The 14,760-nt window shown below is 42.8% G+C and overlaps 1 long non-coding RNA gene across 2 annotated transcripts in view; it reads left to right on the forward strand.

Annotated features, from left to right (window-relative positions):
* LOC129523989 (uncharacterized) overlaps positions 1-14,057 on the forward strand; it is a 54,253-nt gene extending 40,196 nt beyond the window's left edge. For both annotated transcript variants that reach the window (XR_008667639.2, XR_008667638.2), the window contains 3 exons: positions 3,564-3,640; positions 7,086-7,118; positions 13,607-14,057. This is a non-coding gene — a long non-coding RNA (uncharacterized lncRNA). The remainder of the gene's footprint in view (positions 1-3,563; positions 3,641-7,085; positions 7,119-13,606) is intronic.
* Positions 14,058-14,760: the final 703 nt, after the last annotated feature.

Below are 14,760 nucleotides of genomic sequence, written 5' to 3' on the forward strand. Positions count from 1 at the left end.
CTAGTAAGTACTACTACTAGTTCTAAAATTTAAATTAAATCAGCTCACACCTTATTTTGTGCTGCTACCACTAAAATCCAAGCCACCATGACATTATCGCTAACCTGGACTACTAACTCATCTTCCCGCTTTCACTCTGACCCCCTCCATTCATTTTCCCTGGTGAAGCTAGTGTCATCTTATAAGTAAATCAGGTCATGTCATTCATCTTACAACTCATCTGCTTTCCATCTCACCGCAGAATAGAATCCAAACTCATCACCATGGTCTGTGAGACCCCCTGTGATCTGGCCTGCCTGACTCTCCGATCTCATGGCATTACCACTCCCCTCCCTCTTGTGATGATCTGTCCACACTGAACTTTGCTGTTTCTCATGCCTGGCCCACTGTGTGCAGACATGCAGGCTGTACACTGCATAACTCCAAGAGAGGCATTCAGTAGGCTGCAGGGTGAATGATGCCCTTGGAAGTATGTAGTGTGGTGACCCTGGTCACATGCCCAGCTCTTTCCTACCACAAAGCCTTGGCACTTGCTGGCCTTTCTGCCTGGACATCCATCTGAAGATTTTTTGCACAGCTGGCTCCTTCTTGTCATTCCCTTGACAAATATTCCACCAAACACTACCAGGGAGGCTCCATACCAGGCAGGACCAGCTATATACTTTGCAGGTCCCAGTGCAAAATGAAAACCAGGGCCCCTTGTTCAAAAAGTATTAAGAATTTCAAGACGGTGACAGCAGAACATTAAACTAAGCATGGGGCCCTTCTCAGTGCGGGGCCCTGTGGGACAACATAGGTCACACCTCCATCAAGATGGCAAGGGTTTCACATGTATTCATGAACTCAATTGTATTTTAAAGTTTAGTAGAAATTGCACAATTAATAACTGGCTAGTGTATATTTACCTCTGCCTTTGGAAGTTAAAGTTTTTTTTTTTTTGAACTAAAAATTCCTTAAGTGTAATTGCATCCTTGAAAAGTCAAAGATTTGTTGTTTTGGCACATTGTCAAGTTTTTAAAATTTAAAATACAGTTAGTTCAAAATATATTCACAGCTTTCATTCATGAGACATTTATAAATATTGGGTTATAAAGTTCCACATTTAGTATTTAACTCAAAAAAAAAAAAAAAGGATGCCTGTAACAACTTCTTTACGTATAAGACCTTCTCACTTAGTTATGGGTTTCTCATCCTCCTAGGAATCCAACATTCTCAGTCTAAATAACAACAGGAGAGGCAAAAAGTTTAAGGCTCTGTGACAGTGAGATAAGGCAAGAACATGTCTTTCTTCGAGGGAGTACCATCGCTGCCAGCTCTCCTGAAGCCATCTGGGGGATCAGATACTATTTCTGTAGTGGGTTACCCTTGGGTTAGTGCCAAGAGCTAAGTAGTTGTAAAAATGCGAACACTCCGAAAGCACTTGTAACCAACCAAAGAAGAAAACATGTTTCTGCCCCAATTTTTGCTAATTTGTAAGTGACCATTAAAAAGAAAAAAGAAGAAAGAAACAATCCAAGGAATGATGTGCATTTATATTAGTGTAATGTAAAGAACAAAAGCAAAAGGTAAATGCCCAAGACTAATTTACGACGTAAGCAAACTCTGACTTCCTGCTTACCCACCCCACTTGCTCTCTGAAAAGTAGCTGATAAACTCATTTATATTAAGGTATAAATGCCCAATAAGTATTAATCGCTTATCTTCTACAGGAGTATTTGCTTTAGAGCAGGGAAAAAGCATCTTTGCCAAAGGGTTGAAAGTTTTAGTGGCAGAATTTCTGCAAAGCTCAAAAATCAACCACAGATAAATTATTCTACCTTGAGAAAATTGTGATACTTCCTGCTCCCTTTTCATCTCCTCCCATTCTCTTTCTCAATGTTTTGTTTGGGAATAATTTTTGATTTATAGAAAAGTTGCAAGGGTAATTCAAGAAACACCCATATACTCCTGACCGAGTTTCTCCCAATGTTAACATTTTATATTACTATGCCACATTTATTTATTTGTTAAAACCAAGAAACTACGATGGAGACATTGTCAGAGGCATTTGAACCAGAGCAACTCCATCTTTTTTTTTTCTTTTTTTTTGTGACGGAGTCTCACTGTATCACCTAGGCTGGAGTGCAGTGGCATGATCTCGCTCACTGCAACCTCCGCCTCCCGGGTTCAAGCGATTCTCCTGCCTCAGCCTCCTGAGTAGCTGGGACTACAAGCGCCCGCCACCACGCCCAGCTAATGTTTGTATTTTTAGTACAGACGGTGTTTCACCATCTTGGCCAGGCTGGTCTTGAACTCCTGACTTCGTGATCCACCCGCCTTGGCCTCCCAAAGTGCTGGGATTACAGGCATGAGCCACCGTGCCCAGCCACGCAACTCTATCTTGAATGGGGGCTGGGTAAAATGAGGCTGAGACCTACTGGGCTACATTCCCAGGAGGTTAAGGCATAGATAGGAGATCGGCACAAGGTACAGGTCATAAAGACCTTGCTGATAAAACAGGTTGCAGTAAAGAAGCTGGCTAAAACCCACCAAAACCAAGATGGCGATGAGAGCGACCTCTGGTGGTCCTCACTGCTACACTCCCACCAGCGCCATGACAGTTTACAAATGCCATGGCAATGTTAGGAAGTTACCCTACATGGTCTAAAAAGGGGAGGCATGAATAATCCACCCCTTGTTTAGTATATAATAATAATAAAAAAAAATTGGCAACAAGCCCAGCCTGGCCAACAAGGTAAAATCCCATCTCTACTAAAAATACAAAAATTAGCTGGGCGTGGTGGCAGGTGCCTGTAATCCCAGCTACTCGGGAGGCTGAGGCATGTGAATTGCTTGAATCCCGGAGGCTGAGGTTGCAGTGAGCCAAGATCTCACCACTGCATTCCAGCCTGGGTGACAGAGCAAGACTCTGTCTCAAAAAAAAAAAAAAAAAAAAAAGGAAAAAGCAACAAGCAGCCCTTGGGGATTCTCTGCCTATGGAGCAGCCACTGATTTATTCCTTTACGTTCTTTTATTTTTATTTTTATTTTCTTAAAATGGAGTTTGGCTCAGGCTGGAGTGCAGTGGCATGATCTCGGCTCACTGCAACCTCCGCCTCCCGGGTTCAAGCGATTCTCCTGCCTCAGCCTCCCGAGTATCTGGGATTACAGGTGAGTGCCACCACACCCGGCTAATTTTTGTATTTTTAGAGAGACAGGGTTTTGCCATGTTGGCCAGGCTGGTCTTGAACTCCTGAGCTCAGGTGATCCACCCACCTCGGCCTCCCAAAGTGCTGGGATTACAGGCATGAGCCACCCTGCCCGGTCTATTCCTTTACTTTCTTAATAAACTTGCTTTCACTTTACTCTGCGGACTTACCCTGAAGTCTTTCTTGCTCGAGATCCAAGACCCTCTCTTGGGGTCTGGGTCAGGACCCCTTTCTGGTGATGACATGACTATTCACTAAGCTCCAGATTGTATTTGTGTTTCACCAGTTTTCTCATTGTTTTGATCCAGTCCAGGGTACTGCATTGTATTTGGCCTATTCTCTTTTAAAACCAATCTAATTGTGCTTTCATCTTCAGAACTCTGCAAAAACAGCTCCTGTCAAGGGCATCCATGACCATCATGCTGTCAAGGGCAATGGCCTTTTCTCAGCAAGGTAGGGTGACTGACTTTTCCAAGTTTTTCAGGGACTCTCCGGTTTGAAAACTGAAAATCCCTTTATCCTGGCCCCACTCTGTTCCTGGCAAACCAGCACAACTGGTCATCCTTGCTTGGGGTGAGGATGTGGGTGTATGGGGATTTGCAACATTTAATATAAAGGTCAGAGAAGGCCCAAAGAAGACATTTGGACAAAGGCTTGAAGGAGGCGAGGGATTGAATTTGTCACACCTTAATGTTGTGTGATTCCTTGGGGGCCTGGCTGCAGAATCCACTGAGCACAGATAAAGGAAACTTCAGTGGTTATATAAACATACACTTTTAGACATTGTTTTTAATAATCAAACTCTCAGATTTTAAGAGTATCTACAAAGAATACGAGTCAAGGAGACTTTAGAGTCAGACAAATTAATAGTCTTGACTCAGCTGTGTGACCCCACAAGTTACTTAATTTCTCAAAGCCTGAGTTTCCTCATCTGAAAAAAAGAAATTATAAAAACCAGCCAGGCATGGTGGCTCACGCCTGTAATTCCAGAACTTTGGGAGGCTGAGGTGGGCAGATCACAAGGTCAGGAGTTCAAGACCAGCCTGACCAACATGGTGAAACCCTGTCTCTACTAAAAATATAAAAATTAGCCGGGCGTGGTGGCATGTGCCTGTAATCCCAGCTACTCAGGAGACTGAGGCAGGAGAATTGCTTGAACCCAGGAGGCAGAGGTTGCAGTGAGCCGAGATCCCACCACTGCACTCCAGCTTGGGCGACAGAGCAAGACTCCGTCTCAAAAAAAAAAAAAAAAAAAAAAAAAAAAATTTAAAAACTTCAGTGGTTATTGTGAAGATCAGAAGAATCAATATGGTTAAAATGACCATACTACCCAAAGCAATCTACAGAGTCAATGCAAAGTCAAAATACCAATGACATTCCTCACAGAAACAGAAAAAAGAAAAAAATAATCCTAAAATTTGTATGGCACCACAAAAGACCCAAAATAGCCAAAGAACTCCTGAGCGAAAACAACAAAAGCTGGAGGCATCACACTACCAAACTTCAAAATATACTACAAAGCGGTAGTAAACTAAAACAGCATGGTACTGGCATAAAAATAGACATATAGACCATTGGAACAGAATAGAGAACCCAGAAATCAATCCATGTATCTATAGCCAACTGATTTTTTTTTTTTTTTTTTTTGAGACAGAGTCTCAGAGTCTCATTCTGTTGCCCAGGCTGGAGTGCAGTGGTGCAATCTCGGCTCACTGCAGCCTCCACCCCCCGGATAAAAGTGATTCTCCTGCCTCAACCTCCCGTGTAGCTGGGACTACAGGCATGCGCCACCACACCCAGCTAACTTTTGTATTTTTAGTAGAGACACGGTTTCACTGTGTTGGACAAGCTGGTCTCGAACTCCTGACCTCAAGTGATCTGCCTGCTCGGCCTCCCAAAATGCTAGGATTACAGGCGTGAGCCACTACATCCAGTCACCAGCTGATTTTTGATAAAGATGCCAAGAACATACATTTGGGAAAGGACAGTCTCTGACAAGTGGTGCTGGAAAAATTGGATATCCATATGCAGAGGAATGAAACTAGACCCCCACCTCTCACCCTCTATAAAAGTCAACTCCAAATTGATCAAATATTCAAAGTGTAAGACCCAAAACTATAAAATTTTTAGAAGAAAATATAGGGGAAACAATTCAGAAAATTGGTCTGGGAAAAGATGAATATGGCCTCAAAACCAAACAACAAAAGATAAAATAAACAAATGTGATTATATTAAACTAGAAAGCTTCCACATAGCAAAGGAAATAATCAACAGTAAAAACATGACCTACTGAATGGGAGAAAATATTTGCAAACCATTCATCTGACAGGGGATTAACATCCAGAATAGATAATGAATTTAATCATTTCAACATAAAAAAAATCTGATTTAAAAATGGGCAAATGATCTGAACAGACATTTCTCAAAAGAAGACATACAAATGGTCAAGAAATGTATGAAAAAATGCTCAACGTCGGGCCAGGTACAGTGGCTCATGCCTGTAATCCCTGCACTTTGGGAGGCTGAGGTGGATAGATCACCTGACGTGAGGAGTTTGAGACCAGCCTGACCAACATGGTGAAACCCTATCTCTACTAAATACAAAAAATTAGCCAGGCATGGTGGTGGGCACCTGTAATCACAGCTCCTTGGGAGGCTAAGGAAGGAGAATCACTTGAACCTGAGAGGCAGAAGTTGCAGTGAGCTGAGATTGTGTTACTGCACTTCAGCCTGGGCAACAAGAACAAAACTCTGTCTCAAAAAAAAAAAAATGCTCAACATCCATAATCATCAGGGAAATGCAAACCAAAACCACAATGAGGTGTCATCTGACCCCAGTTAGGATGGCTATTATCAAAAAGACAAAAAAATAACAACTGCTGTCAAGGGTGTGGAGCAAAGGCAACTCTTATACATTGTTGGTGGGAATGTAATCTAGTAGTACAGCCACTATGGAGAACAGTGAGGAAGTTCCTTAAAAAAAAACACAAATAAAATTACCATATGTTCCAGCAGTTCTACTACTGGGCATTTATCCAAAGGAAAGGAAATCAGTATATCAAAGAGACATCTTCACCCCCATGTTTACTGCAGCATTAGTCATCATAGCCAAGATATGGAGTCAACCTAGGTGTCCAACAACAGATGAATGAATAAAGAAAACGTGGTGTATATATTTTATATATATATGAAATATATATATAATTTATATATTTATAAATTATATATAAAATATAAATATGCAATATAATATATAATATATAATATTATATAATATTATATAAAAATATATATTATATATAATATATATAAAAATGTATATAATATATAATATATAAATATATAAATTTATAAAATATATAAAAGATAAAATATATAAAAATTAAAAATATATATAAATATATATAATATAATATATAATATATGGTATATATAAATATATATGGTATATATAAAATATATATATATAATTTTAGATGGAGTTTTGCTCTTGTTGTCCATGCTGGAGTGCAGTGGCACTATCTCTGCTCACTGCAACCTCCAGCTCCCAGGTTCAAGTGATTCTCCTGCCTCAGCCTCCTGAATAGCTGGGATTACAGGCGCCTGCCACGATGCCTGGCTAATTTTTGTATTTTTAGTAGAGACAGGGTTTCACCATGTTGGCCAGGCTGGTCTTGAACTCCTGACCTCAGATGATCCACCCATCTCGGCCTCCCAAAGTACTGGGATTACAGGCATGAGCCAACACGCCTAGTGTATATGAATATATTTTTATAAATACATAAAATATATAATTATATATAATGTCTTATATATAGTTATATATAATACTTTACATATATATATATAATGGAATACTGTTCAGCCCTTAAAAAGAATGAAATCCTGTCATTTGCAGCAACCTGGATGGAACTGGAGGACATGATGTTACGTGAGTAAGCAAGGAACAGACAATTAAACACCGCATGTTCCCACTAATATGTGGAAGCTAAAAAAGTTGATCTCATAGAAGTAAAAAGTACAGTAGGGGATACTAGAGGCTGGGAAATATAGGAGGAAGGGGTATACAAAGACTGTCATCTTCATGGGATTGAATGACCAATACCACTAACTTTGTGGCAGGGAGGAGTACTGGAGGCCAAGTAGCATAGGTCAGTAGCCCTTATCACTTCATTGCTGGACAGTTGCAGTGGGTACCTCTTCCTGCACTTTATACTGCAATCCATGGTAAACCACACACTGTGCTTCTGATAGTTTTTTTTTTTTTTTTTTTTTGAGACAGAATTTGAGACTCCATCCAGGCTGGAGTACAGTGGTGTGATCTTGGCTCACTGCAACCCCTGCCTCCTGGGTTCAAGTGATTCTCATGCCTCAGCCTCCCGAGAAGCTGGGACTACAGGCACCCACCACCACACCCAGCTAATTTTGTATTTTTAGTAGAAATGGGGTTTCACTATGCTGGCCAGGCTGGTCTCAAACTCCTGACCTCATCATCTGCCCACCTCGGCCTCCCAGAGAGCTGGGTCTACAGGCATGAGCCACCGCGCCCAGCCAGGATTATTTCTTAGTGATGTTCTTCTATTAATACCTTGAGCATAATCAAAGCTACCACTTACTGAATGTTTTCTATGACCGAGGGCTCTGTGCTAAAATACTTTTCCAGTGTTGCCTCAATCTTTACAATGGCCCTGTGGGGTAGGTAATAGTATTGTTCCCATTTAACAGATGATAAAACTGAGGTTTAGTAAGATTAAGTAACTTGCCCAGATCATATATCTAAAAAATAGGATAACTGGAATTAAAACTGAGCCTGATTCCAAGGCTGTTCTTTTTTTTTTTTGAGACAAGAGTCTCGCCCTGTGGCCCAGGCTGGAGCGCAATGGCACCATCTCGGCTCACTGCAACCTCCACCTCCTGGGTTCAAGCAATTCCCCTGCCTCAGCCTCATGAGTAGCTGGGATTACAGGCATGCACCACCACACCCAGCTAATTTTTTGTATCTTTAGTAGAGACAGGGTTTTGCCATGTTGGCCAGGCTGGTCTTGAACTCCTGACCTAGTGATCTGCCTGGCTCAGCCTCCCAAAGTGCTGGGCTTACAGCGCCCAGCTATTCAAGACTGTTCTTAACCACCCACCCATATCCTCCTCACACTTACAGCAGAGTGTAGTGGAAAGGGACTGGATTGAACGTGGCCAGTGAGAGATATTTTCTTTCCTTCCTCAGTGGGTTGACATGTGAGTTGAGGTGGCCGAATATAAAACCATCAATGACAATAGAAGGCAGTATAGATAGAGCACCAACCCATGCCCTAGAAACCGAGGCATGGGGCAGCTGGGAGAGGCTTCTGGAGAAGGCATTTGAGAGAGATGGGGCCAGGCCTTCAGTGTGGGCCTGGAATTACACCTATGAGAAGCCCCTATCTGGCAGGGCTCACACTGTCCCCACTCTTATGTCTTATTTCACCCTGCCTTCCCGTGTCTCTATCCTCCCCTTCAACCAAATGGATCTGTGGGAGGCTTTCTTCACAACACATAATGAGCCCAAGAGCTAATACTTAGGGAGGGTGCATATTGTGCTAGTCACTATTCTGAGCACTTTACATAAGGCAGTTTAATCCTCACAATAGCCCTGTAACATAGGTACTGCTATGAGCCCCATTTTACAGATGAGGATATCGAGGCACAGAAAGGTTAAGTAACTTGCCCAAGGTCACCCAGTTAGTGTGACAGCCGGAATCAGAACCCAGGCAGTTTGGTTGTAGACTCCCTGCCTTTGAGGTCTGGGCTGGATTACATCTCCAGTATAATTTCTGTTCTCCTGCATCTGAGCCTCCCTGGAGGTCCTGACCTCTACTTTGCAAGTCCTTTTCACACATTTCTATAAAATCCAACCCAGTCAAATGCAAGTTAAATAACGCAACAGCAATCACTATAAGGGGAGCAAACACTTTTTGAACAACAAACTTCTATGACTGGCCCTGAGCCTGGTGGTTCCCATTTAATTTGCACAACAGTCCTGTAAGATAGTGGTCTCCAACCGTTTGACACCAGGGACTAGTTACATGGAAGACAATTTTTCTATGGAGAGAGTGGAAGTGGTTTCAGGATGAAACTGTTCCACCTCAGATCATCAGGCATTAGATTTTCATAAGAAGAGCACAACCTAGATCCCTCGCATGTGCAGTTCACAACAGAATTTGTGCTTCTATGAGAATCTAATGCCATTGTTGATCTCACAGGTGGTGAAGCTCAGCTGATAATGCTTGTTTGCCCTGCCACTCACCTCCTGCTCTACAGCCTGGTTCCTAACAGGCCACAGAAGGGTCCCCCCAAGGGTAAGGGACCCTTACTGTAAGGTTTTTATAAACGGGGAAATTGAGTCTCAAAGACATTAAGTAACTCACTCAAGGGCTGACTCCCATGCAAAACCTAAGCCCTCCCCTGTACAGCTTGGTCTCAAATCCCTTCTCCTCACTGAAGCCTTCCTCCCCACCCCAACAAGTGCTGCTCAGCACTGACACACTCTTTTTTTTTCTTTTTTTTGAGACAGGGTCTCACTCTGTTGCCCAGGCTAGAGTGCAGTGGTGTGATCACGGCTCACTGCAGCCTCAGCCTCCTGGGCTCAAGTGGTCCTCCTGCCTAGGCCTCCCAAAATATTGGGATTACAGCCATGAACCACTGCACCCAGTCTACTCATTCATTTTTGGATGAGCTTTGATTCTTCTGCAGCTTATCAGATATTCTCCCAGTGCCTTCTCTCTGGTGTTCTGAGTTCTGCCTTCAGTAGCTGTACATGACAAGTCTAGCCAGTCTCTTAGGACAGCCCTTCACCTGCCTGGGAGCAGCTATTATTGTGTTTCCTTCAGGGAGTCTCTGCAGAACCTGAACCTCAGTCCCTCCAGCTGTTTCCTGAAAGACACAGTTTCAGTGCCTATCACCCTACTGGCTGCCCTGCTTTCAATGAACTGTGCTTGATCTCAAGAACAGAACATTTGACTCTACAGTGTAAAGTTGTAGGTTGTGGGTAGATCACTGCAGAATATTCTAGATTATTTCTCCCTGAATATGGACCCAGTTGTTTTATAAAGACAAAACATGGGCCGGGCATGGTGGCTCACGCCTGTAATCCCAGCACTTTGGGAGGCCGAGGCAGGCAGATCACAAGGTCAGGAGATAGAGACCATCCTGGCTAACACGTGAAACCCCATCTCTACTAAAAATACAAAAACAAAATTAGCCGGACGTGGTGGTGGGCACCTGTAGTCCCAGCTACTCGGGAGGCTGAGGCAGGAGAATGGTATGAACCCGGGAGGCGGAGCTTGCAGTGAGCTGAGATCGTGCCACTGCACTCCAGCCTGGGTGACACAGCAAGACTCCGTCTCAAAAAACAAAACAAAACAAAACGAAAAAAACAAAACACATTTTTAAGCTCTATCCTAAGCAGAGTTCAGTCCTCAATGGGGTGAGCCAGACTAATTGCTTAATAACCTAGAAGCTAGGCTGAAAAACTGGTGCCAGTGGAGGGGGAAGACTTTCCTTCCTCAAGGGCTTCTATTCAATGGGGGTTCCTAGCCAGAGGCTGGCCAGGGAGGCCAAGGGGGAGAGAGGCAGTGAAGAGCCTGTACTTGCTGGTCACTAGCAGTCCCAGCAGGCAAGGGAAGGGCACAGTGTTAGGGAAGGGGGCCAAAGCCAAATAGCTTACTATCATTTTGATTTGTCCACTTGACTTCTTTTCTTATGAGGGAAGTTAAGCACCTTTTTGTATGTATAAAAATAATATATATATATTTTTTGAGACAGAGTCTCACTCTGTAGCCCAGGCTGGAGTGCAGTGGCGCAATCTCAGCTCACTGCAACCTCCGCCTCCCAGGTTCAAGCGATTCTCCTGCCTCAGCCTCCCAAGTAGCTGGGATTACAGGTGCCCACCACCACACCCAGCTAATTTTTTCTATTTTTAGTAGAGATGGAGTTTCACCATGTTGGCCAGGCTAGACTCAAACTCCTGACCTCAGGTGATCCACCCACCTTGACCTCCCAAAGCGCTGCGATTACAGGCATGAGCCACTGCGCCTGGCCTCTGTTGCTGATTTCTAGAAGATTTTTATATGTTAAGGAAATTAATTCCTTGTGTTATACAGTACAAATGCATTTTTCCAGTTTGTCATTTATTCGCTTAATGTTTTATTTTAATTTTAATTATTTTTAGAGATGGGGTCTCACTCTGTTACCCAGGCTGGAGTGCAGTGGTGCCATTATACTCACTGCGGCTTTGAACTCCTGAGGCCAAGCGATCCTCCTGCTGAGAGGATCCTCCTGAGGGAGCCTCCCAAGTAGCTGGGACGATAGGCACCCACCACCATCCCCAGCTAATTGTTGTTGTTGTTGTTGTTGAGACGGGGTCTTGCTGTCTTTACCAGGATGGTCTCAAACTCCTGGCTTCAAGTGATCCTCCTACCTCAGCCTCCTAACATGTGGGGTTAATAGGCATGAGCCACTGTGCCTGGCCAATGCTATTTTTTTTTTTCTATGTAGAAACATTTTATTTTCCAAGTAGTCAAATGTATCAATCTTTTCATTTGGGGATTCTTTGCTTCTATTTCTCCTCCTTCTTTTTCACATATATCATATCTAGGAAAGCCTTCTCTATTCTGATATTATAAAAATAATATCCTATGTTGCCTTCAATTATTATTATTATTATTTTGAGACAGAGTCTTGCTCTGTTGCCCAGATTGAAGTGCAGTGGCACTATCTCAGTTCACTGCAAGCTCCGCCTCCTGGGTTCAAGTGATTCTCATGCCTCAGCCTCCCGAGTTGCTGGGATTACAGGTGTGCGGCACCATGCCCAGCTAATTTTTGTATTTTTAGTAGAGACGGGGTTTCATTATGTTGGCCAGGCTGGTCTCGAACTCCTGACCTCAAGTGATCTGCCTGCCTCAGCCTCCCAAAGTGCTGGGATTCCAGGTGTGAACCACCGTGCCTGGACGTCTTCAATTATTTTTATTATTTTACTCTTTACATGTCAATCTTTGATCCATCTGAAATTCATTCTGATGTACTATGTATTGTTCATTTACTGTATGTGCTGAGCATGGCACTCAGCACTTTATATACATTATCTTATTTAACAGTAGTTATGGAAACCTCTATTATAATGATGAGAACATTGAAGCTTAGCAAGGCTAATTCAGTCAAGATCTTACATCCAGTGTCAGGACAGAGCCCAAGTCTGCCTGAATCCAATTTTCTTTTCTTTTTTTTTTTCTTTTTCTTTTTGAGATGGAGTTTCATTCTTGTTGCCCAGGCTGGAGTGCAATGGCGCAATCTCGGCTCACCGCAACCTCCATTTGCGGTTGTTTGTTTTTCGAACTCGTTACCTCAAGTGATTCACACACCTCGGCCTCCCAAAGTGCTGGGATTATTGGCTTGAGCCACTGCGCCCAGCCTATCTTGGTTGTTTTTTGAAACCTTCTGTCGACACCTTAAAAAAATCAAGAAAGGACCAGCATTAAAATTTGAGGGGTGGGATGGGATATCTGTGTTGGAAGAAAATCCTTAAAGTAACTACTGGCCGGGTGCAGTGGCTCACTGCAGCTTTGAACTCCTGAGGTCAGTTCAGTCACTTGAGGTAAGGAGTTCAAGACCAGCCTGACCAATATGGTGAAACCCCATCTCAACTAAAGATATAAAAAATTAGCTGGGCATGGTGGCGTGCACCTGTAATCCCAGCTACTCGGGAGGCTGAGGCAGGAGAATCTCTTGAACCTGGGAGGCAGAGGTTGCAGTGAGCTGAGATCATACTATTGCACTCCAGGCTGGGTGACAGAGCAAGACTCTGTCTCCAAAAAAAAAAAAAAAGAATTCTTTAAGGCAGGCTGGGTGCAGTGACTCATGTCTGTAATCCCAGCACTTTAGAGGCTGAGGCAGAAGTATCACTTGAGCCGAGGGGCTCCAGACCAGCCTGGGCAACATAGTGAAACTTTGTCTCTACAAAAAAATTTAAAAATTAGCTGGATGTGGTGGCACATGCCTGTGGTCCCAACTATCGGGAGGCTTAGATGGGAGGATTGCTTGAGCCTGGGAGGTGGAAGTTGCAGTGGCCAAGATCTTGCCACTGCACTGCAGCCTGGGTGACAGAGTAAGACTCTGTCTCAAAATAAATAAATAAATAATAAAAAGATTTTTTAAAAGAAATACTTCATAACTGACACTCCTGATGGTTCAGGGAACAACTGTGTTTGGAAAAACAGAACATACACACACACGACTCTGAAGTGAAATGCGTTTCAGAAGATTGGACTCCCAAAGAGAAGTTTGAGGAATACCTTAACCAATTTTTTTTTTGTCTTACGTTTTTCTTTTGTTTTAGGCACGCTTGATATATGACACAATCTATGTCTATTAAACTTTTTGTTTCAGCAACTGACAGTCAATTAATGAAAGTACAGGCATTGATTTAAGCATCAGCAATGGTGACTTTGGCTTCAACTCGTGGCTCAATACTGATGGGAATAATCAGTTCAGCCATCTCAAAGAACTATGCAAATCAATGATTGCTTGTGGATTCTCATCTGGAAAGGATCCCATGTCTCAGAACCTTAAGCACAAGGAGTTTATCTTCTAGCAGTTCTCAGAGTTTTGGTAGGCATCTGGACAGGCCCTTTCACTTTGAGGATCTTCTCTTTTGCGCCTCTGATCAAGTCAGCCACACCTTCTCCAGGGGTTTTCCTTTGCGGCTGGATAGCTTGACTTCAGTTCTGTGACTCCCCACCTCTGGCTCCATGGGTGTCTTTCCGGTGTCTTTAAAGGCCAAGGCTTTGGCAAGGCTTCCTGGCCAACCTGTTCCTAGTCCAGAACGAGTTGCTCCTTGGGCTGTGAGTCAAGTGCAGGAGTGGCCAGCCCCGCTGCAGTGGTGGCTCACCTTCCTCAAAGAGTTTAAAGTTTAAAAGTTTCTTTTAATCATCATGAAATAAAAGTGTGAAGTGATACAAAGACATTGTGTCAGTACCTTTTGTTGTTGCATATATACTTGTATGTTGCTTAATGATAGGGATACATTCTGAGAAATGGATCGTTAGGTGATTTTTGTGTGAATGCTATAGAAGGTGCTTACATATAAACCTTAGTTTACTGTAACTTTTTAACTTTATAAACTTTTTAATCTTTTAAAACTTTTGGGCTCTTTATAATGTCACTTAGTCTTTTATAGTTTCACTTGGCTTAAAACACAAATACATTGTGCAGCTGTACAAAAAATTTTCTTTCTTTATATCCTTATTCTATATGCTTTTTTCTTTATATCTTTATTCCATATACTTTGTATCCTTATTCTACATGCTTATTCTATATCCTTTTTTCTAATGCATATGTCAATATGCATTAACCTAGGCCTACACAGGGTCAGAGTCATCAATATCACTGTCTTTTACCTCCATGTCTACCTGACCCACAGGAAGGTCCTTGGAGGCAATAACACACGGGGAGCTGTCACCTCCTACGACAACACTGCCTTCTTCTAGAACACTTCCTGAAGGACCCTTCTTGAGGGGGTGACATTCTTTTCAGAAATATGT

The sequence above is a fragment of the Gorilla gorilla genome, chromosome 7, assembly GCF_029281585.2.
Source record: "Gorilla gorilla gorilla isolate KB3781 chromosome 7, NHGRI_mGorGor1-v2.1_pri, whole genome shotgun sequence".
NCBI lineage: Eukaryota > Metazoa > Chordata > Mammalia > Primates > Hominidae > Gorilla > Gorilla gorilla.